A 25,014-nucleotide genomic window follows, 5' to 3' on the forward strand; every position below is an offset into this window, starting at 1 on the left:
GTTGTTACGCTCCATAAAGCACTGTCAGAGTTGACCATTGCCATTGTAACTCAGCAGGTCCATCAGGCAAATGCTCAGGCTGGTGGGGGACAGGCACCTTGATGCGTTTCCCTGTCGGGTTCCCTGTATCTTCAATAAGAAGCATATTGTTGGACTCGAATCTGGCTGTCCTGCATGGGCCTGGCATCTGATGACCAGCAATCAATGATTTATGCTTCTGCTTTTTGATTGGCAGTAGGATTTTGTCTCCCACTTTGCCAATACCATTTTTGGTATCCACATGGGTGCCCTTGGGCGATCTGTGATACAAAAGGAACTGTTGTCAGTTATCCATATTCTGATCATTTTCTGTGTGGCTTGAATGGGTGCTGAATTCCTGCACATTCGGTTCATTGCTTCTGCTGTATGAGTCAATGGTTCGATACTTTTCCTGAACAGTGCCAAAGGAGCCAAAAAGAAATAAACAACTGTGCCGGAGTGACTTACCAAGACCCTGATGGCCATTGCCTTTTGAACACACGTGTTGTATTTGCTTCAATGGAGAGCATTTTGATGTGGATCAGAACAACAGTGTCGCAATGCCCAGTGACATCATGGCCGGAATATTATCACCGTTGATGCTGGTGGGATTTTCCCATTCCACTGCAGCGAACGGAGATTTGGCTGGGCGCCAAATTCTGCGACCTCGCGGCTGCAAGAGTATGGTGTGGGTGGCCTGTAAGATTGGGCCCGATGCCTCTCAGAGTTGACATGGTCTGCCCCATTCTCTCCTCAATCATGCTCGGTGTATTTGGAAAGTTTATATATCGCATTGCACATTCTCTGCTGCGACTCAGCGATTAGCTTTCTCATCAATAGCTCCAGAGTTATTTGCCAATGACTTCCAGATATGCCATTAATCTCACGGACTTCAAACCCCCACTCATTGCCAAACCTGTAAAGTAAAGAGTTACCAGAAACACCTGATTCTGATGTCATTGCTGTCTGTGCGGAGTTTGCACATTCTCCTCGTGTCTGCATGGGTTCGCTGCGGGTGCTCTGGGTTTCCTCCCACAGTCCAAAATACGTATCGGTTAGGTGTATAAATTCTCCCTCAATGGACCTGGACAGGCACCGGAGTGTAGCGACTTGGAGATTTTCACAGTAACTTCATTGCAGTGTTAATGTAAGCCTAATTGTGACACTGATAAACAAACTTTAAACTTTAATGGTGCCACTTGATTGGGTAACTGATCCAGAGGAACCTTGTGTAGAGTTATTAAGCTGTGATTTGTACCAACTGGTGTTAAGTAGCTTTCTCAGGGAACAGGCAAATCCTAAAAAATCACATCTAGACACTGAACACAATACAAGACATAGTGGCAGCGGGCAATGAGTTAAATATCAAAAAATAACTCAAGTAAAGTCTGCAGATCTGACTGACCTCCAGGTCCTTGTTGAAAAGATGAGAAGAAAATTGATTGAAGATTCACCTGAGAATTCAGAGCGTTGTGGTGTGGCAGATGTATCTGAGATATAGCCTGGATAGAAGCGAGCATAGATCACAATCTACAAACCAAACTATTGAAGCAGCAACTGATCCAGAACAATTCCAGCAACACCTCTTTTCTTTTATACTCCAGCCCACTTGAAATAAAAGCCAGCATTCCATTTACCTTCCCTATTACTTCCTACACTTGTACACTCGCTTTCTGGGTTTCATGAACAAGGATCTCCAAGTCCCTTTGTGCTACAGCTTTCTGCAGTCTCTCTCCATTTAAATAATACCACCTTCTCGGTCTTTCTTCAAAAATGAACACTCGCATTTTCCCGCATTGAATTCCATTTGCCAATTTTCTGCCCACTCATTTAACCTATCAATATCTTTCTATAAACTATCTATATCCTCATTACTGCTTCCCCACCCACCTTTGTATCATCTGCAAATCTGGCCACAGTCCACTCTGTTCCATCCTCCAAATCATGAATGTATATTGTGAAGAGCTGTGGTCCCATCATTGATCATTATGGTACTCCATTGGTTACTGCCCTCCAACCAGGGAAAGACCCTCTTATCGCTGCTCACTGCTTCCTGTTATTTAGCCAATCCTTTATCCATGCCAGAATATTGCCACCAATACCATGAGTTCCTATCTTGTGGAGAATCCTTTTGTGTGACACCTTATCAAATGAAAATCCAAATGTACAATGTCAACTGATTCTTTTCTATCTACTCTGGCTGATACCTCCTCAAAGAACTCGAGTCTATTTGTCAGACATGATTTCCCCTCCAAGAAGCCATACTGTCTTTGCTTGATCAGTTTATGACTTTCCAAATGCATTGCTATTCACTCTTTACCAATTGGATTTAATATTTTAGACTATTTTTAATATTAGACTAACTGGCCTGTAGTTTCCTGCATTTTGCCTCCTTCCTTTTATGAACAAGGGCACCACTTTGGCAGATTTCCAATCCTTTGGCACCATTCCAGAAACCAAGGAGAATGACTACCAATTCATCCACAATCTCTGTAGCTACCCCTTTTAAGATCCTGGGGTGAAAACCATCAGATCCAGGGGATATGTCAGTGGCACAGTGGTTAGCACTCCTGCTTCATGGCGCCAGGGACCCGGGTTTCATTCCTGGCTTGAGTCAGTGCCTGTGTGGAGCCTCCACTTTCTCCCTGTGTCTGTGTGGGTTTCCTCCGGGTGCTCCGGTTTCCTCCCATAGTCTGAAAGACGCGCTGGTTAGGTCATGCCAAATTCTCCCTCAACGTACCCGAACAGTCACCAGAGTGTGGCGACCAGAAACTTCATTGCAGTGTTAATGTAAGCCTATTTGTGACACGAATAAATAAGCTTTAAACTTTTTAAACTTTGTCAGCCTTTAATCCCGTTAGTTTGCCTCAAACTAATTCTCTGGCGATGGTGACTGTATGTAATTTCTCCCCCCTTTTTAAATTATTTCTGGAATGTTTGCAGTATCTCCACAGTAAAGACAGATGCAAAATATCCATTTAACTCCTCTGTCATTTCCTTGTTCCCCATAAATACTCCCCAGTTTTATTTTCGAAGGAACCAATACTTTATTTTACTTCTCTCTTCCTTTTAATGTGCTTTGAAACACTCTTATTCTCTGCTTATATATTTCTTGCCAGCTTGCCCTCATGGTTTGTTTTCTCCTTCCCGATTATTTTCCAGTCCTTCTTTGCTGCATTCTGAATCAATTCTTTCCATTATTTCTTCTGAACTTACTCTTCCCATCTACCACGAAACTTTGCCACCTTATATGTTTCTGCTTTCAACTTCATACCCTCCTGAACTTCCTTCGTTACCCATGGTAGGTTCTTTGTCTCCTTAGAGTCTTTCCTCTTCATTGGAATGTATTTTTGCTGGGCGTCATGAGTATCTCCCTAAATGTCTGCCACTGTCCTCTATTGTCTGACCTGCTATTCCAAATGACCAGTCCACTTTGAGCAATTCTATCCTCATATCTTCATAATTCCCCTTGTTTAAGTTCAATGCTAGTATTTCAGTCCCAATTTTCTCACATTCAAGCTGAGATCTCGTGTAAAGTGGTTGTAATTTTCAGGTGGGTATGGATCTAGTGATTGGTGGTTTCTAAGTATCTGCTGGAGACACCCCAATTACTCTTCCGCATATTCCAGAGAGATTTTGGCTTTGAGTTTATGGAAGGCAGTTCAAGGCCAATGTGAGTGAGGTTGGCCAATGTGGGGAGTGGGGGAAGATGGGAGCGCTTGTTGTGAGCAGCTCAGCTGTCAGCCATTGCTATGGTGAAGCAAAGATCAGATGAGTAATCCTCCCTCCAGCGAGCAGAATGGAATGTGCCAGAATGCTTTGCATCGTACACAAAATTTAGTTCATGTACAAGGGCCCAGTCTGACAGCTGTCCTTCCGTGGTGCTGTTGTTGAGGTGCCTCCACATGTGAATTTGGTGGTTGAAGTTGCCAATGTTGAGTGTGATGCAGGTTGTTTAACGGTGTTGGGCTATGGGTCATTTGGTGGCATGTAGACAGTTGTGACGTGTCAGCAAACCTACTTTGATGGAGATGGAGAATGGGGACATCTGATTTTAGTTCTTCTGCATCATGGTGTAGGGAGCTAGGCCACATGTCTTGTTATCCCTGTTTGCAACAGGTTGGTACCCGGGAACGTAGTCTCGATGGCTGGGGTGACCCCTAAGGTGGGTTTCCTGTAGTGTGAGTATGTCTTAATTCCTGTCAGAAAGCTCCTTTGTGAATAGCTCGTGTTTTACCCAGGAAAGGCAATCAATGTTGAGCTTGTACAGCTTCTCGGTAGAAAATGAACAACATCTAATTTTCTGTTGGACAGGCTGTATTGCTAACTCCAACACCCATGAATATTAGAAGGGGTATTTATGCTGTCAGAGGTGGCTCCTTTTGAATGAGACATTAAGATCCTGAGGGAGGGGTATAGAAGGGATGGATGTGACAGATTATCAGGAATATGCAAGGTGCAAAATTGAGGTAACTATCAAAAAAGCCATGATTTTAATAAATTGCAAAACAGGCTTGGAGGGGCTGAATGGCCTTCTCCTACACCTTGATCATATGTTTGTATTAAACCAAGGCTCTGATACATGTAAAGGATCCCATGGTGCTGTTTTCTGAAAAGCAGGTTTCGACCTAGAGTAAAGATTGGATCATTGAAGATAAATTACCTTTATTTGAAAGTGGTTCCGATAGAATGGGATCCGATAGAATATGCATCATGACTTCAATGACAAAGGATGAAAAATAAAAGTCATGAATGGTTCCCATTCTATCGGAACCATTCATGACTTTTATTTTTCACCCTTTGTCCGGCATACTTACCCGTGAGGCCACTGGTGCCATATTTAAAAGCTTCCTCTGGAAGCCCCCTCCCACAACCCCCACCCCAACTGCCAAACCAACCCCAGTGTTAAAATCCCACTGAATTCTTATGAACGTTGAACATTGAAGTCATGATGCATATTTTCAACCCAAGGGATCTCTTGTCTTGTTGCACGCCTGATCAGCAGAACATCACCCCTCCCTCAGACAGCCTGTTTCCAGTATGCCATTTCAAATTGAGTTCTAATAAAAAAATTCTCATCACCAATAAGGGAAATGACCCATGATCGAATTGAACACTTGCTTTGGAGAGTGCAGTTAATAGCAGTAATAGTGAACAGCTATTCACCGATACTCTGTGACTGAATCAGTTCTATTTCGCTAATCTTGCCAAGAATGGGGAGGTTGGTGGCCTAGTGGTATTATCGCTAGACTATTAAACCAGAAACTCAGATAATGTTCTGGGGACCTGGGTTCAAATCCTGCCATGGCAAATAGTGTAACATGAATTTAATTAAAAAGACCTGGAATTAAGAATATTCTGATGACCAAGGAACCATTGTCGATTGTTGGAAAATCCATCTGGTTTACTAATGTCCTTTAGGGAAGGAAATCTGTCACCCTTATTTGGTCTGGCCTACATGTGACTCCAGAGCCACAGCATGTAGCTAACTCTCAACTACCCTCAGGGAACTAAGGAAATACAATAAATGCTGGCCAGCCAGCGACGCCCATGTCCCACAGATGAGTAAAAAAAATACACAACCAGAAAATTGGAAGGTCCATCAATTGAAGGTTTGGCATTTGTTTTTGGACAGCAACTCTTTACCTCTCTGCAATCCAATTGCTGGCAAATTGTAAATATCAAAGCTAAGGCTCAGATAACAACAAATTAGAACCATAGAATCCACACAGTGCAGACAGAGGTGACCAGCCCATTCCGTCTGCACCTCCTCTCCAAAAAAGCATCCCATCCAAGCCCTCCCCTCTGTCTGATCCCTGTAGACCCATGCATTTACCAAAGCCAATCCACCTAACTTGCACATCTTTTGGACATTAAAGGACAATTTAGCATGGCCAATCCACCCAACCTCCAAATCTTTGGAGTGTGGAAGGACACCGGAACATCCGGAGGAAACCCACGGAGACTCAATGATTTCATAGTAGCTTCATTGCAGTGTCATATAAGCCTACTTGTCAGACTAATAAATAAACAAGGAGAACATGCAAACTCCACACAGCCAGTCACCCAAGACTGGAATCAAACACGGATTCCTGGCACTGAGACGCAGCAGGGCTAATCACTGAGCCACCGTGCCAGCCTATCGTCTTAGCTTTCAATTCTTATAACATCTTCCCTTAACCGAGAGGTGCCAACCTCAAAATGGAGTATGTAACTTGTGACCAGGTTGCTGTGTGTTGATCAGAATGAAGTCCCTGAAATGTTGCTCATGAAAACGTTCAAAACTGGCTGTAAACATTCCCGACCAACAGGAATTAACTTGCAGATTTTACCCTCATCATATTCTGAACCACAAACCCATTCTCATCCAATGAGATTAGCAACACAGAAAATCTTAGCCACAGTGTAATTTTATTGGTTGTTTTAACATTCAGTCTCTGAATATACAATTACTATTAAAATCACTGTTTATAAAATCAGTATCTGCAGCCATTGTGTTTTATTCATTTCAATCCAATTTAACCCATTTTTATATCCTTTAGCCTTCCCCCATTTACTGCTTTCCCCTTCAGTGAGATGGTGACAGTCGGTAGAAAATGGTCTTTCCCGGCTATTGTCCGAGCTGCTCTGTGTTGGCCAGTGAGGGTCTGGGATGGTTTGATGAAGAGTTGGTGAAGCTGACAAGTTACAGGACAGGGAGACTCCCAGTGACAGAGACTGAGATCTGAGTGAACGCTCTGGATGGGATTCTGATCGTCTGTCAGCAAATCCTCAGAGCAACAGAATCAAGAGTTGCTTTATCTGAAGGGGCTGCACTGACTGTTGGCCCTTTCTCCAGTGTCACATGTGGAAAGCCTTTCACCCAATGGGCAACTTTCCTGAGAAGAGCAGCAAGTGAGAGATAGGGTGGCAGAGTGGTTTTATTCTACCCACTACAGGCTGGATTGGATATTGTTATTACACTGTCATTACCATCAGCAGAGTATAAATCACACAGAGTTCGATTCTGATTTCTTATGATTGAGTTCAAATAACCCAGCCTGTAAACATATTGCCTGTTTTTTCTCTGGATGTATACCCTCCAGTGTCAGTAGATGGTTGTAGATCTCCTTTGCTTTGCGATATTCTTCATTTAATGAACAGATTCCTGCAAAATCCAGGTGTGCCTTAACAGATGTTAATGGTCGGTTTTCAAAAGCCTTTTGAAAATGAAACTTGCACAGTTTGATCAGTTCAGCTCTTTGTTGAAGAGCAGCACTGCGAGGACCTTTGCTGTCTGGATATTTCATCAGTTCATACAATTTGGTTCTGTAGCACTGACCTATTTGATGGTGTAAGAAGGTCGAGCTTGGGGTAATTTCTAATCCTTTCTTCAACAGATTCACAGCTTTTTCCACATCTCCTTTTGTTCTGTAAAACTTTGCAGCATAACGATGCACGTATGGAAGATCAGGGGATTTCTGCAACGCTTCCTCAATGAAGTTCAGTGCTTCCTCCTTCTGATTGAACTGTTGTAGTTTTAGAGCCAGCAGCACCATGGCTTCAGTGTGATCTGGATCAAGCTCCAGCACACGTCTCAACTGCTTCATTGCTTCACTGGGCCCATGACTCTCTGGGGTACCAGAAAACCATTCCAGACGAAACAGAACAGTCGCATATCCAACATTCCAATCAATACTAATTGGATCTTCCTCCAGAGCCTTTTTTAAACATTCCATTGCATCTTCATATTATTCAGCTGTAGAACTCAACAGTGCCCAACCCTTCTCCCCGTACACTTCAGGTATCATTGCTGTATACCGAGAGGCATCAGGAAATTGTTGACAGATCCTCTCCAGTTTGTCGAGGTAGGACTGAGCCTCTGTCAGTTGTCCCATGTGATAATTGACCCAGGCACGGTTTCCATAGGTGACGATGATTCTTTTTTCAAATTCATCTTCATGATTCTCCCTCAGAATCTTTTCAGCTTCCTGTAAGTTTTGAATCGCCTCCTCACAGTTTCCTTGCAGACAGTTTCCAAAAGCGAGTTGGTTGTAAGGCCAGCCTCGATATTTCACATCAAGCTGTATTGAATCTTCTAATCTTTGCTTCATATCATCCAAGTCAATGTTTTCTTTCTGTGGCGCCCACGTGAAGTGACATTGAAGCCAATCGAGCTTCACTTTCAACAAATCCTTCTCTTGGTCACTGCAAGGGAAAAAAAATCAACATCCATCTCAGACTAATTTAAACACCGTGTCCCATCCATTTGGTTTCTAAAGACTGCTCCTCATTGCTGGGTTCAATGAAAACTCTGGTGACAAGTGATGATCTCTACACACCCCTGCAAATGGAAATGTTGGGTCAACTCTGCTTTGCCTTGTTTCCTTTGGGACTAATTCACAACAAATTGATCTGTGATGAAATATTTGCAAAATCTCTTTGCTATTGCTCCACATCAGAATTGGTGAATATTTCAACATGTCCAATAGAGGTTGTATTCTCTCTCTCGCTAACTTTACTGGAATAATAATAACACTGCGACATCCAGAGAAAGAAACCCAATATTTCCTTAAGTATTCATAATTATTCATTCAATATTATTGCATCTTTAAATAAAATCATTATCCTTGAAACAAAATATTACATGTGGAAAATTAAAAGCAGTTGCAAATTTCTAACTTGCTATTTAAAGTGTGATCTGCACAGTTGAACTCCAACACAATCTTTTGATAGTTGTGGCTCATTATTTATTCAACAAATCTGCTTCAGAACACATGGGGTTTTAGTTGGAATTTCTATCTATGCGCTCTGAAGAGTTGAATTTTGATCAAGGTCGCTCTTCCCAGTGAGAATTCCCAATTTGAGGTGTGACAACTCCGCAGGAGTTCCTCATGGTGGTGTCCGAGGTCCCAAACCTTTTCAGCTGCTTCATCAATCACCTTCCTTCCATCGTAAGAGTCACAAGCGGGATTTTTGCAGATAATTGCGCAGTGCTTACATTTGCCACTCCTCAGATACTGAATCAGTCTGCGCAACATGTCCTGGACAACATTCAGACTTGAGCTGACAGGTGGCAAATATTATTCATGCCACACAAGTGCCAGGCAATGACCATCTCCAAGAAGAGAAATTCAAACCATTTTTTTCCTGAGATTCAACACCATCATTGATCCTGCCAGCATGAACACGCTTATGGTAACCATTGACCAGGAAGCTAACCGCTCCAGCCAAATAAACACTGGGGCAATTTTATGCACCAGTTCCCCACCATCATGAGGGTGTTGCAGTCGAGTAATCCGGCCCTGTAAAATCCAGGCTACTTCAACTAAAGAAGAAGGTGAGAGGTGGGAATTAGAGTCATCGAGATTTACAGCATGGAAACAGGCCCTTTGGCCCAACTTGTCCATGCTGCCCTTTTTTTTCGGAAACCCTGAAGCTAGTCCCAATTGCCCGCATTTGGCCCATATCCCTCTATACCCATCTTACCCATGTAACTGTCTAAATGCTTTTTAAAAGACAAAATTGTACCCGCCTCTACTACTACCTCTGGCAGCTTGTACCAGACACTCACCACCCTCTGTGTGAAAAGATTGCCCCTCTGCACACTTTTGTATCTCTCCCCTCTCACCTTAAACCTATGCCCTCTAGTTTTAGACTCCCCAACCTTTCTGTGCCCCTCATTATTTTATAGACCTCTATAAAATCACCCCTCAGACTTCTACGCTCCAGAGAAATAAGTCCCAGTCTATCCAGCCTCTCCTTATAACTCAATCCATCAAGTCCTGGCAGCATCCCAGTAAATCTTTTCTGCACTCTTTCTAGTTTAATAATATATTTTCTATAATAGGGTGACCAGAACTGTACACAGTATTCCAAGTGTGGGGGTCTTGCCAATGTCTTGTACAACTTCAACAAGATGTCCCAACTCCTGTATTCAATGTTCTGACCAATGAAACCAAGCATGCTGAATTCTTTCTTCACCACTCTGTCCACCTGTGACCCCACTTTCAAGGAGCTATGAACCAGTACCCCTAGATCCCTTTGCTCTGTAGCTCTCCCCAATGCCCTACCATTAACTGAGTAAGTCCTGTCCTGGTTCAATCTACCAAAATGCATTCCCTTGCATTTATCTAAATTAAACTCCATCTGCCATTTGTCAGCCCACTGGCCCAATCGAACCAGATCCCATTGCAATCCGAGATAACCTTCTTCCACTGTCCGCTATGCCACCAATCTTGGTGTCATCTGCAAACTTACTAACCATGCCTCCTATATTCTCATGCAAATCATGAATATAAATGACAAATAACAGTGGACCCAGCACCAATCCCTGAGGCACACCGCTGGTCACAGGGCTCCAGTTTGAAAAACAACCCTCTACAACCACCTTCTGGCTTCTGTCATCAACAGGTTTATTTGGTAGCAAATACCATGAGCTAATGGTATTTGCTACCAAATAAACCTGTTGGACTTTAACCTGGTGTTGTTAAAACTCTTAGTGTTTACCCCAGTCCAATGCCGGCATCTCCACATTCTGTCGTCAAGCCCATTTTGTATCCATTTAGCGACCTCGCCCTGGATCCTGTGAGATTTAACCTCATGCAACAACCATGTGGTACCTTGTCAAAGGCCTTGCTAAAGTCCATGTAGACAACATCAACTGCACTGCCCTCATTTACCTTCTTGGTTACCCCTTCAAAAAACTCAATAAAATTTGTGAAATATGATTTTCCATTCACAAAGCCATGCTGACTGTCCCTAATCAGTCCTTGCATCTCTAAATGCCTCATAGATCCTGTCTCTCAAAATACCTTCCAACAACTTACCCACCACAGATGTGAGGCTCACTGGCCTGTAGTTCCCAGGCTTTTCCCTGCAGCCCTTTTTAAACAAAGGCACAACATTTGCCACCCACCAGTCTTCAGGCACCTCACCTGTGACTATCGATAATTCAAATATCTCTGCTAGGGGACCCGCAATTTCCTCCCAAGCCTCCCACAATGCCCTGGGGTACACTTCATCAGGCCTCGGGGATTTATCTAATTTGATGCGCTTTAAGATTTCTAGCACCTCCTTCCCGGTAATATGTATACTCCTCAAGACATCACTATTTATTTCCCCAAGTTCCCTAACATCCATGCTTTTCCAAACAGTAAATACTGATGAGAAATATTCATTTAGGATCTCACCCATCTCTTGTGAATCCACACGTAGATGACCTTGTTGATCCTTAAGAGGCCCTACTCTCTCCCTAGTTACTCTTTTGGCCTTTATGTATTTGTAGAAGCTCCTTGGATTCTCCTTTGCCTTATCTGCCAAAACAATCTCATATCCCTTTTTTGCCCTTCTGATTTCTCTCTTAACTCTACTCCTACACCCCCTATACTCTTCAAGAGATCCACTTGATCCCAGCTGCCTATGCATGTCATGTGCCTCCTTCTTCTTCTTGACCAGGGCCTCAATATCCCGAGTCATCCAGGGTTCTCGACTTCTACCAGCCTTGCCCTTCACTCTAAGAGGAATGTGCTTCCCCTGAACACTGGTTAACATGCTTTTGAAAGCCTCCCACTTACCAGATGTCCCTTTTCCTTCCCTCGGACTCCCCCAATTAACTTTTGAAAGTTCCTGCCTGATACCATCAAAATTGGCCTTGCCCCAATTTAGAATTTTAACTTTTGGGCCAGACCTATCATTCTCCATAGCTGACTTAAAACTAATAGAATTATGGTCACTGGTCCCAAAGTGATCCCTCACTAACACTTCTGTCACTTGCCCTTCCTTATTTCCCAAGAGGAGTTCAAGTTTTAGAACATAGAACATAGAACATTACAGCGCAGAACAGGCCCTTCGGCCCACGATGTTGCACCGACCAGTTAAAAAAAAAAACTGTGACCCTCCAACCCAAACCAATTTCTTTTCGTCCATGAACCTATCTACGGATCTCTTAAACGCCCCCAAACTAGGCGCATTTACAACTGATGCTGGCAGGGCATTCCAATCCCTCACCACCCTCTGGGTAAAGAACCTACCCCTGACATCGGTTCTATAACTACCCCCCCTCAATTTAAAGCCATGCCCCCTCGTGCTGGATTTCTCCATCAGAGGAAAAAGGCTATCACTATCCACCCTATCTAAACCTCTAATCATCTTATATGTTTCAATAAGATCCCCTCTTAGCCGCCGCCTTTCCAGCGAAAACAATCCCAAATCCCTCAGCCTCTCCTCATAGGATCTCCCCTCCATACCAGGCAACATCCTGGTAAACCTCCTCTGCACCCTCTCCAAAGCCTCCACATCCTTCCTGTAATGTGGGGACCAGAACTGCACACAGTACTCCAAGTGCGGCCGCACCAGAGTTGTGTACAGTTGCAACATAACGCTACGACTCCTAAATTCAATCCCCCTACCAATAAACGCCAAGACACCATATGCCTTCTTAACAACCTTATCTACTTGATTCCCAACTTTCAGGGATCTATGCACACATACACCTAGATCCCTCTGCTCCTCCACACTATTCAAAGTCCTCCCGTTAGCCCTATACTCAACACATCTGTTATTCCTACCAAAGTGAATTACCTCACACTTCTCCGCATTAAACTCCATCCGCCACCTCTCGGCCCAACTTTGCAACCTGTCTAAGTCTTCCTGCAAACTACGACACCCTTCCTCACTGTCTACCACACCACCGACTTTGGTGTCATCAGCAAATTTGCTAATCCACCCAACTATACCCTCATCCAGATCATTAATAAATATTACAAACAGCAGTGGCCCCAAAACAGATCCCTGAGGTACACCACTTGTAACCGCACTCCATGATGAATATTTACTATCAACCACCACCCTCTGTTTCCTATCCGCTAGCCAATTCCTGATCCAATTTCCTAGATCACCCCCAATCCCATACATCTGCATTTTCTGCAGAAGCCTACCATGGTGAACCTTATCAAACGCCTTACTAAAATCCATATATACCACGTCCACTGCCTTGCCCCCATCCACCTCCTTGGTCACTTTCTCAAAAAACTCAATAAGGTTAGTAAGGCACGACCTACCTGCCACAAAACCATGCTGACTATCACCTATCAATTCATTACTCTCCAAATAACTATAAATCCTATCCCTTATAATTTTTTCCAACATCTTGCCGACAACAGAAGTGAGACTCACCGGTCTATAATTCCCGGGGAAGTCTCTGTTCCCCTTCTTAAACAATGGGACAACATTCGCTAACCTCCAATCTTCTGGTACTATACCAGAGGCCAACGACGACCTGAAGATCAGAGCCAGAGGCTCTGCAATCACTTCTCTTGCCTCCCAGAGAATCCTTGGATAAATCCCATCCGGACCAGGGGATTTATCTATTTTCAGACCCTCCAGAATATCCTGCACATCCTCCTTATCAACTGTAATACTGTCTATTCTACTCCCTTGCAACCCAGTGTCCTCCTCAGCTATATTCATGTCCCCTTGCGTGAACACCGAAGAGAAATATTGGTTCAATGCTTCACCAATCTCCTCCGGTTCCACACATAACTTCCCTCTGCCATCTATAACTGGCCCTAAACTTGCCCTAACCAACCTTCTGTTCTTGACATACCTATAGAACGCCTTAGGATTCTCTTTAACCCTATCCGCCAAAGTCTTCTCATGTCCCCTTTTAGCCCTTCTAAGCTCGCTCTTCAACTCCCTCTTAGCCAATCTAAAGCTTTCTAGTGCACTACCCGAGTGCTCACGTCTCATCCGAACATAAGCCTCCTTTTTCTTTTTAACCAACAAAGAAACTTTTTTGGTGCACCACGGTTCCCTAGCCCTACCAATTCCTCCTTGCCTGACAGGGACATACCTATCACAGACTCGCAGTAGCTGCTCCTTGAAAAAACTCCACATGTCGGACGTTCCCAGTCCCTGTAATCTCCTAGTCCAACCTATGTTTCCTAATTCTCTCCTAATAGCCTCATAATTACCCTTCCCCCAGCTAAAACCACTGGCCCGAGGTTCATGCCTATCCCTTTCCATCACTAAGGTGAACGTAACCGAATTGTGGTCACTATCACCAAAATGCACACCAACTTCCAAGTCTAGCACCTGGTCTGGCTCATTTCCCAGCACCAGATCCAATATAGCCTCACCTCTAGTTGGCCTGTCTACATACTGAGTCAAAAAACCTTCCTGCACGCTTTGAACAAAAACTGACCCCTCTAACGAGCTAGAGCTATAACAATTCCAGTCAATATTAGTCAAGTTAAAATCCCCCATAACAATTGCCCTATTACTTTCACTCCTAAGCAGGATTGACTCCGCAATCCTTTCCTCAACCTCTCTAGAACTTTTAGGAGGTCTATAAAAGACTCCCAACAGGGTGACCTCTCCTCTCCTATTTCTAATCTCCGCCCATACTACCTCAACAGATAAGTCCTCATCAAACCTCCTCTCTGACACTGTGATACAATCTCTGACCAATAATGCTACCCCTCCCCCTCTTCTACCTCCTTCCCTACTTCGACTAAAACATTTGAACCCCGGGACCTGCAGCATCCATTCCTGCCCCTGCTCTATCCATGTCTCTGAAATAGCCACAACATCGAAGTCCCAGGTACTGATCCACGCTGCAAGTTCACCCACTTTATTGCGAATACTCCTGGCATTGAAGTATACACATTTCAAACCCTGCTCCACCCCACCTCTGCAATGCCGTGCATTGCAGTCCCCATCCATGCATCCCTCACTTTCAGCCCCACTACTCAGGATCCCTCCCCCCCCCCGAATCAGTTTAAACCTCCCTGCATGGCCTTAGCAAATTTACCCCCCAGGATATTGGTCCCCTTCTGATTAAGGTGTAGACCATCCTTCTCATAGAGGTCACACCTTCCCCAGTACGAGCCCCAATTGCTTAAGTACCTGAACCCCTCCCTCCTGCACCATCCCCTCAGCCATGAATTCAAACCTTCCCTCTCCCTATTCCTCTCTAAACTATCCCGTGGTACAGGCAAGAGTCCAGAGATAACCACTCTGTCAGTCTTGGCCTTTAGTTTCCACCCCAACTCCATAAATCCCTGCCTAATATCCCCTTCCCCTATCCTCCCTATGTCGTGTGTCCCCACATGTACAATAACTTGTGGTTTATCTCCCTCCCCCCTAAGAGTCCTGAATACCCTGTCAGACACATCCCGGACCCCAGCCCCTGGTAGGCAACACACCAACCCTGAGTCCCTACCTTTAGTTCCGACCCTCCTATCTGTCCCCTTAATTGTGGAGTCCCCAATCACAAGGCCCAGTCTTTTACAGCCCCTAACCACCTGAGCTTTCTCACTCGGCTCACCCCCAGAGATCTGCTCTCTATGCCCCCTCTCTGGTCAGGCCATCCACATACTGAGTGAGAAATTCCTCCTAAATACACTCAACAAATTTCTCTCCATCCAACCCTCTCATACTATGGCTGCCCCAGTCAATGTTGGGAAAGTTAAAATCCCTTATTATTACCACCCTATTTTTCTTGGAGCTATCTGTAATCTCCTTACATATTTGCTCTTTAATTTCCCGCTGACTATTTGGGGGCCTATAGTACAACCTATCAAAGTGATTTCCTCCTTCTTATTTCTCAGTTCTACCCAGATAGACTCAGTGGCCAAACCCTCAGATATATCCCCTCTCAGTACTGCATGATGTTTTCCCTGATCAAAAGTGCAACTCTCCCTCCTCTCTTACCTCCTGTTCTATCTTTCCTAGAGCATCTGTACCCCAGAACATTGAGCTGCCAGTCCTGTCCCTCCCTTATCCATGTTTCAGTAATTGCTATAATATCCCAGTCCCATGTACTCATCCATGTCCTGAGTTCATCTGCCTTGCCCGTCAGGCCTCTTGCATTGAAATAAATGCAGTTTAATCTGGACTTCCCTTGCTCTCTGTCTTGATTTTGCCTGATCTGTCAGGTACTAGGATTACTGACACTGCCGTTACTACTTAATGTGCTCTCTTTAACTTCTGTGCTGTCCTCAACCTTCTTTTCCATCTCCCTGCGGTTTTGGGTTCCACCCTCCTGCTAAACTAGTTTAAACCCTCCCGAGTGTCTCCAGCAAATCTCCCCGTCAGGATGTTAGTCCCCCTCCAGTTCAGGTGTAATCCGTCCCTCTTGAACAGGTCACCCTTTCCCCAGAAAAGATCCCAATGATCCAAAAATCTAAATCCCTGCCCCCTGCACCAGCTTTCAAGCCACGCATTCATCTGCCTAATCTTGGAATGGGGGAAGGAGAGGGAATTGTGCCTTTCCACACAAACTGCATTTTAAAATAATTCACTGATTGTGAAACACTTTGGGACATTCCTGTGAAGTGTGGGAAGATGTTGCATCAATATAACTTCTTTCTTGCTTTCTTCCTGTTTAATTCCCGCAGCCTCACTCCATTCCCTGGACATCCCAACTCATTCCCCACTCCAGCTGCCTCTTCTTCATGTTGCCGCTCTTCTCCCCTCTCCCCCCTCAATCCTTGCTGTCATTCTTACCCCCTCACCCCGTTCATGGTGACTTTCTGCTTTCAGTTCAAACTACTGCACCTGTCTTTACCCCCAGTTAATGTGAGCTTTCACCTCCCTCACACTCAGTCTCAATTTCAGCAAGTACTTTATTTCTTGCAGTAAATGCGATAATTGGCGACCACCATTTAGCTAGTAAACAATGGCGTGAATCGCGCTCTCTGGACTCTGAGCATGTGCAGTCATTCCCGCAGACGGAGAGCGCGAGTTCAAAATCACCCCCTCAGTCTCCATTTCAGCAAGTACGTTTCCTTCTCTTCCCCACTTTTAGCTGCAACTCTGCTGTTACATTCCAAACTACCTCCCCTCCTTTCCATTCCAGTTCAGGCTGTAGTCTCACTTTGATTTAGGATTCGGATTGCTTTAATTTGTGTTGTACACATGTAAGTGCTGAGAATCACAACTTTACTTCAGTAAAACTCTCCTAAATTACTCGGAAACAGAACCTTCCTTCTTGAAAGTCTACATATAACTTGAGGACACTGACTGGATGTGATTACAAAAATTAAAATTTGGATGTTTAACGAAGTCTGATTAGAAATATATTCAATTTGAGTTATTGACCAATATACATTTTCAAAAGATCTACCTATTGCATTATCTGTTCCTATAATCACCAATCTCGATTAGCGACACACCCTGTCACTGTGGATAAATAATTCCAGTTCTTTGCACATTAACTGCTTTGTAAAGTGTACATGTTTCTTCCTCAAAACAAGCTCAGTGTTCAGTAGTCTACACATCGGCCTCAATACTAAAGCAATTCCGATTATCTTTACCTCATCATTATGGAATATGGGTTGAATTCCTGTTTCAGCTACAACTCTACTCGTGATGGTGAGTTGATCAACATGAATGTTGTGAGTGTTGGGTGTATTATGCTCTTTAATCCCTGAACTGATTGTGACATAAACAGCGTGTGATCATTTCCTGACTGGGAATCGAAACTAAACCGATGAAATGAAAGTCAAGAACAAATTGTTGACCAGAAAAGAAATGAAAATATAAACCATTGTTTGTATTCATGCAAGTCTGATGCTAAACTTGTTTGATGCAGATCTCCATGGAGACAATTACAAACATCAGCCAGATAATAGTGATAGATAAATGATTACAGCTCAAAGTTTATTTTGCTTACAACCCTGCCTCCTCCATCATCACCCTGCCTCATTCTGTTTTTTTGCATGACCAAAGCGATTTTTATATACTGATGTACAGCTGATATAATTGAACCGATTTTAACTCCTGGAATGTCCGTGTCTACAATGGAAGCCATGCTTGACCTGCATGAGACAGTTGTTACGCTCCATAAAGCACTGTCAGAGTTGACCATTGCCATTGTAACTCAGCAGGTCCATCAGGCAAATGCTCAGGCTGGTGGGGACAGGCACCTTGATGCGTTTCCCTGTCGGGTTCCCTGTATCTTCAATAAGAAGCATATTGTTGGACTCGAATCTGGCTGTCCTGCGTGGGCCTGGCATCTGATGACCAGCAATCAATGATTTATGCTTCTGCCTTTTGATTGGCAGTAGGATTTTGTCTCCCACTTTGCCAATACCATTTTTGGTATCCACATTGGTGCCCTTGGGCGATCTGTGATACAAAAGGAACTGTTGTCAGTTATCCATATTCTGATCATTTTCTGTGTGGCTTGAATGGGTGCTGAATTCCTGCACATTCGGTTCATTGCTTCTGCTGTATGAGTCAATGGTTCGATACTTTTCCTGAACAGTGCCAAAGGAGCCAAAAAGAAATGAACAACTGTGCCGGAGTGACTTACCAAGGACCCTAATGGCCATTGCCTTTTGAACACACGTGTTGTATTTGCTTCAATGGAGAGCATTTTGATGTGGATCAGAACAACAGCGTCGCAATGCCCAGTGACATCATGGCCGGAATATTATCACCGTTGATGCTGGTGGGATTTTCCCATTCCACTGCAGCGAACGGAGATTTGGTTGGGCGCCAAATTCTGCGACCTCGCGGCTGCAAGAGTATGGTGTGGGTGGCCTGTAAGATGGGGCCCGATGTCTCTCAGAGTTGACATGGTCTGCCCCATTCTCTCCTCAATCATGCTCGGTGTATTTGGAAAGTTTATATATCGAATTGCACAATCTCTGCTGCGACTCAGCGATTAGCTTTCTCATCAATAGCTCCAGAGTTATTTGCCAATGACTTCCTGATATGCCATTAATCTCACGGACTTCAAACCCCCACTCATTGCCAAACCTGTAAAGTAAAGAGTTACCAGAAACACCTGATTCTGATGTCATTGCTGTCTGTGCGGAGTTTGCACATTCTCCTCGTGTCTTCATGGGTTCGCTGCGGGTGCTCTGGGTTTCCTCCAACAGTCCAAAATACGTATTGGTTAGGTGTATAAATTCTCCCTCAATGGACCTGGACAGGCACCGGTGTGTGGCGACTCGGGGATTTTCACAGTAACTTCATTGCAGTGTTAATGTAATCCTAATTGTGACACTAATAAACAAACTTTAAACTTTAATGGTGCCACTTGATTGGGTAACTGATCCAGAGGAACCTTGTGTAGAGTTATTAAGCTGTGATTTGTACCAACTGGTGTTAAGTAGCTTTCTCAGGGAACAGGCAAATCCTAAAAAATCACATCTAGACACTGAACACAATACAAGACATAGTGGCAGCGGGCAATGAGTTAAATATCAAAAAATAACTCAAGTAAAGTCTGCAGACCTGACTGACCTCCAGGTCCTTGGTGAAAAGATGAGAAGAAAATTGATTGAAGATTCACCTGAGAATTCAGAGCGTTGTGGTGTGGCAGATGTATCTGAGATATAGCCTGGATAGAAGCGAGCATAGATCACAATCTACAAACCAAACTATTGAAACAGCAACAGACCCAGAACAATTCCAGCAACACCTCTTTTCTTTTACACTCCAGCCCACTTGAAATAAAAGCCAGCATTCCATTTACCTTCCCTATTACTTCCTACACTTGTACACTCGCTTTCTGGGTTTCATGAACAAGGATCTCCAAGTCCCTTTGTGCTACAGCTTTCTGCAGTCTCTCTCCATTTAAATAATACCACCTTCTCGTTCTTTCTTCAAAAATGAACACTCGCATTTTCCCGCATTGAATTCCATTTGCCAATTTTCTGCCCACTCATTTAACCTATCAATATCTTTCTGTAAACTATCTATATCCTCATTACAACCTGCTTCCCCACCCACCTTTGTATCATCCGCAAATCTGGCCACAGTCCACTCTGTTCCATCCTCCAAATCATGAATGTATATTGTGAAGAGCTGTGGTCCCATCATTGATCATTATGGTACTCCATTGGTTACTGCCCTCCAACCAGGGAAAGACCCTCTTATCGCTGCTCACTGCTTCCTGTTATTTAGCCAATCCTTTATCCATGCCAGAATATTGCCTCCAATACCATGAGTTCCTATCTTGTGGAGAACCCTTTTGTGTGACACCTTATCAAATGAAAATCCAAATGTACAATGTCAACTGATTCTTTTCTATCTACTCTGGCTGATACCTCCTCAAAGAACTCGAGTCTATTTGTCAGACATGATTTCCCCTCCAAGAAGCCATACTGTCTTTGCTTGATCAGTTTATGACTTTCCAAATGCATTGCTATTCACTCTTTACCAATTGGATTTAATATTTTAGACTATTTTTAATATTAGACTACCTGGCCTGTAGTTTCCTGCATTTTGCCTCCTTCCTTTTATGAACAAGGGCACCACTTTGGCAGATTTCCAATCCTTTGGCACCGTTCCAGAAACCAAGGAGAATGACTACCAATGTATCCACAATCTCTGTAGCTACCCCTTTTAAGATCCTGGGGTGAAAACCATCAGATCCAGGGGATTTGTCAGTGGCACAGTGGTTAGCACTCCTTCTTCACGGCGCCAGGGACCCGTGTTTCATTTCTGGCTTGAGTCAGTGCCTGTGTGGAGCCTCCACTTTCTCCCTGTGTCTGTGTGGGTTTCCTCCGGGTGCTCCGGTTTCCTCCCATAGTCTGAAAGGCGCGCTGGTTAGGTCATGCCAAATTCTCCCTCAACGTACCCGAACAGTCACCAGAGTGTGGCGACCAGAAACTTCATTGCAGTGTTAATGTAAGCCTATTTGTGACACGAATAAATAAGCTTTAAACTTTTTAAACTTTGTCAGCCTTTAATCCCGTTAGTTTGCCTCAAACTAATTCTCTGGCGATGGTGACTGTATGTAATTTCTCCCCCCTTTTTTAATTATTTCTGGAATGTTTGCAGTATCTCCACAGTAAAGACAGATGCAAAATATCCATTTAACTCCTCTGCCATTTCCTTGTTCCCCATAAATACTCTCCAGTTTTATTTTCGAAGGGACCAATACTTTATTTTACTTCTCTCTTCCTTTTAATGTACTTTGAAACACTCTTATTCTCTGCTTATATATTTCTTGCCAGCTTGCCCTCATGGTTTGTTTTCTCCTTCCCGATTATTTTCCAGTCCTTCTTTGCTGCATTCTGAATCAATTCTTTCCATTATTTCTTCTGAACTTACTCTTCCCATCTACCATGAAACTTTGCCACCTTATATGTTTCTGCTTTCAACTTCATACCCTCCTGAACTTCCTTCATTGCCCATGGTAGGTTCTTTGTCTCCTTAGAGTCTTTCCTCTTCATTGGAATGTATTTTTGCTGGGTGTCATGAGTATCTCCCTAAATGTCTGCCACTGTCCTCTATTGTCTGACCTGCTATTCCAAATGACCAGTCCACTTTGAGCAATTCTATCCTCATATCTTCATAATTCCCCTTGTTTAAGTTCAATGCTAGTATTTCAGTCCCAATTTTCTCACATTCAAGCTGAGATCTCGTGTAAAGTGGTTGTAATTTTCAGGTGGGTATGGATCTAGTGATTGGTGGTTTCTAAGTATCTGCTGGAGACACCCCAATTACTCCTCCGCAGATTCCAGAGCGATTTTGGCTTTGAGTTTATGGAAGGCAGTTCAAGGCCAATGTGAGTGAGGTTGGCCAATGTGGGGAGTGGGAGAAGATGGGAGCGCTTGTTGTGAGCAGCTCAGCTGTCAGCCATTGCTATGGTGAAGCAAAGATCAGATGAGTAATCCTCCCTCCAGCGAGCAGAATGGAATGTGCCAGAATGCTTTGCATCGTACACAAAATTTAGTTCATGTACAAGGGCCCAGTCTGACAGCTGTCCTTCCGTGGTGCTGTTGTTGAGGTGCCTCCACATGTGAATTTGGTGGTTGAAGTTGCCAATGTTGAGTGTGATGCAGGTTGTTTAACGGTGTTGGGCTATGGGTCATTTGGTGGCATGTAGACAGTTGTGACGTGTCAGCAAACCTACTTTGATGGAGATGGAGAATGGCGACATCTGATTTTAGTTCTTCTGCATCATGGTGTAGGGAGCTAGGCCATATGTCTTGTTATCCCTGTTTGCAACAGGTTGGTACCCGGGAACGTAGTCTCGATGGCTGGGGTGACCCCTAAGGTGGGTTTCCTGTAGTGTGAGTATGTCTAAATTCCTGTCAGAAAGCTCCTTTGTGAATAGCTCGTGTTTTGCCCAGGAAAGGCAATCAATGTTGAGCTTGTACAGCTTCTCGGTAGAAAATGAACAACATCTAATTTTTTGTTGGACAGGCTGTATTGCTAACTCCAACACCCATGAATATTAGAAGGGGTATTTATGCTGTCAGAGGTGGCTCCTTTTGAATGAGACATTAAGATCCAGAGAGAGGGGTATAGAAGGGATGGATGTGATAGATTATCAGGAATATGCAAGGTGCAAAATTGAGGTAACTATCAAAAAAGCCATGATTTTAATAAATTGCAAAACAGGCTTGGAGGGGCTGAATGGCCTTCTCCTACTCCTTGATCATATGTTTGTATTAAACCAAGGCTCTGATACATGTAAATGATCCCATGGTGCTGTTTTCTGAAAAGCAGGTTGAGACCAAGAGTAAAGATTGGATCATTGAAGATAAATTACCTTTATTTGAAAGTGGTTCCGATAGAAAGGGAACCATTCATGACTTTTATTTTTCACCCTTTGTCCGGCATACTTACCCGTGAGGCCACTGGTGCCATATTTAAAAGCTTCCTCTGGAAGCCCCCTCCCACAACCCCCACCCCAACTGCCAAACCAACCCCAGTGTTAAAATCCCACTGAATTCTTATGAACGTTGAACATTGAAGTCATGATGCATATTTTCAACCCAAGGGATCTCTTGTCTTGTTGCACGCCTGATCAGCAGAACATCACCCCTCCCTCAGACAGCCTGTTTCCAATCTGCCATTTCAAATGGACTTCTAATAAAAAATTTCTCATCACCAATTAGGAAATGACCCATGATCGAATTGAACACTTGCTTTGGGGAGTGCAGTTAATAGCAGTAATAGTGAACAGCTATTCACCGATACTCTGTGACTGAATCAGTTCTATTTCGCTAATCTTGCCAAGAATGGGTAGGTGATGGCCTAGTGGTATTATCGCTAGACTATTAAACCAGAAACTCAGATAATGTTCTGGGGACCTGGGTTCAAATCCTGCCTTGGCAAATAGTGGAACTTGAATTTAATGAAAAAGACCTGGAATTAAGAATATACTGATGACCAAGGAACCATTGTCGATTGTTGGAAAATCCATCTGGTTTACTAATGTCCTTTAGGGAAGGAAATCTGTCACCCTTATTTGGTCTGGCCTACATGTGACTCCAGAGCCACAGCATGTAGTAGACTCTCAACTACCCTCAGGGAACGAAGGAAATACAATAAATGCTGGCCAGCCAGCGACGCCCATGTCCCACAGATGAGTAAAAAAAATACACAACCAGAAAATTGGAAGTTCCATCAATTGAAGGTTTGGCATTTGTTTTTGGACAGCAACTCTTTACCTCTCTGCAATCCAATTGCTGGCAAATTGTAAATATCAAAGCTAAGGCTCAGATAACAACAAATTAGAACCATAGAATCCACACAGTGCAGACAGAGGTGACCAACCCATTCTGTCTGCACCTCCTCTCCAAAAAAGCATCCCATCCAAGCCCTACCCTCTGCCTGATCACTGTAGGCCCTTGCATTTACCAAAGCCAATCCACCTAACTTGCACATCTTTTGGACCTTAAGGGGCAATTTAGCATGGCCAATCCACCCAACCTCCAAATCGTTGGAGTGTGGAAGGACACCGCAACATCCGGAGGAAACCCACGGAGACACAATGATTTCATAGTAGCTTCATTGCAGTGTCATATAAGCCTACTTGTCAGACTAATAAATAAACAAGGAGAACATGCAAACTCCACACAGCCAGTCACCCAAGACTGGAATCAAACACGGATTCCTGGCACTGAGACGCAGCAGGGCTAATCACTGAGCCACCGTGCCAGCCTATCGTCTTAGCTTTCAATTCTTATAATATCTTCGCTTAACCGAGAGGTGCCAACCTCAAAATGGAGTATGTAACTTGTGACCAGGTTGCTGTGTGTTGATCAGGATGAAGGACCTGAAATGTTGCTCATGAAAACGTTCAAAACTGGCTGTAAACATTCCCAACCAACAGGAATTAACTTGCAGATTTTACCCTCATCATATTCTGAACCACAAACCCATTCTCATCCAATGAGATTAGCAACACAGAAAATCTTAGCCACAGTATAATTTTATTGGTTGTTTTAACATTCAGTCTCTGAATATACAATTACAACTGAAATCACTGTTTATAAAATCAGTATCTGCAGCCATTGTGTTTTATTCCTTTTAACCCAATTTATCCCATTTTTGTATCCTTTAGCCTTCCCCCATTTACTGCTTTCCCCTTCAGTGAGATGGTGACAGTCGGTAGAAAATGGTCTTTCCCGGGTATTGTCCGAGCTGCTCTGTGTTGGCCAGTGAGGGTCTGGGATGGTTTGATGAAGAGTTGGTGAAGCTGACAAGTTACAGGACAGGGAGACTCCCAGTGACAGAGACTGAGATCTGAGTGAACGCTCTGGATGGGAGTCTGATCGTCTGTCAGCAAATCCTCAGAGCAACAGAATCAAGAGTTGCTTTATCTGAAGGGGCTGCACTGACTGTTGGCCCTTTCTCCACTGCCACATGTGGAAAGCCTTTCACCCAATGGGCAACTTTTCTGAGAAGAGGCAGCAAGTGAGAGATAGGGTGGCAGAGTGGTTTTATTATACCCACTACAGGCTGGATTGGATATTGTTATTACACTGTCATTACCATCAGCAGAGTATAAATAACACAGAATTCACTGAAGCTTACAGTAACTCCAGCGAGAATATTTTCCTATTAACATCACAAAACAAATGAAGATCCAAACAAAACATACTTTAATCTATATTTGGCCATCAGTTTATATCTATCTCCCAGTTAGCTAGGTTACATTAGAATTAGAAGGAGGTGATTTTAAATCTCCCCACTTGGTGATAACTGTGTGAAACTGCTCACCCAAAGTGGGCGGGGTCCTCATTAACATACACGGACTGG

The 25,014-nt window shown here is 43.7% G+C and overlaps 1 pseudogene; it reads right to left on the reverse strand.

Annotated features, from left to right (window-relative positions):
• Window positions 1–4: 4 nt before the first annotated feature.
• Window positions 5–25,014, reverse strand: part of LOC144486232 (antiviral innate immune response effector IFIT1-like) — a 31,949-nt pseudogene continuing 6,939 nt past the window's right edge.

Source organism: Mustelus asterias, unplaced genomic scaffold (assembly GCF_964213995.1).
Source record: "Mustelus asterias unplaced genomic scaffold, sMusAst1.hap1.1 HAP1_SCAFFOLD_301, whole genome shotgun sequence".
Taxonomy (NCBI): Eukaryota; Metazoa; Chordata; class Chondrichthyes; order Carcharhiniformes; family Triakidae; genus Mustelus; species Mustelus asterias.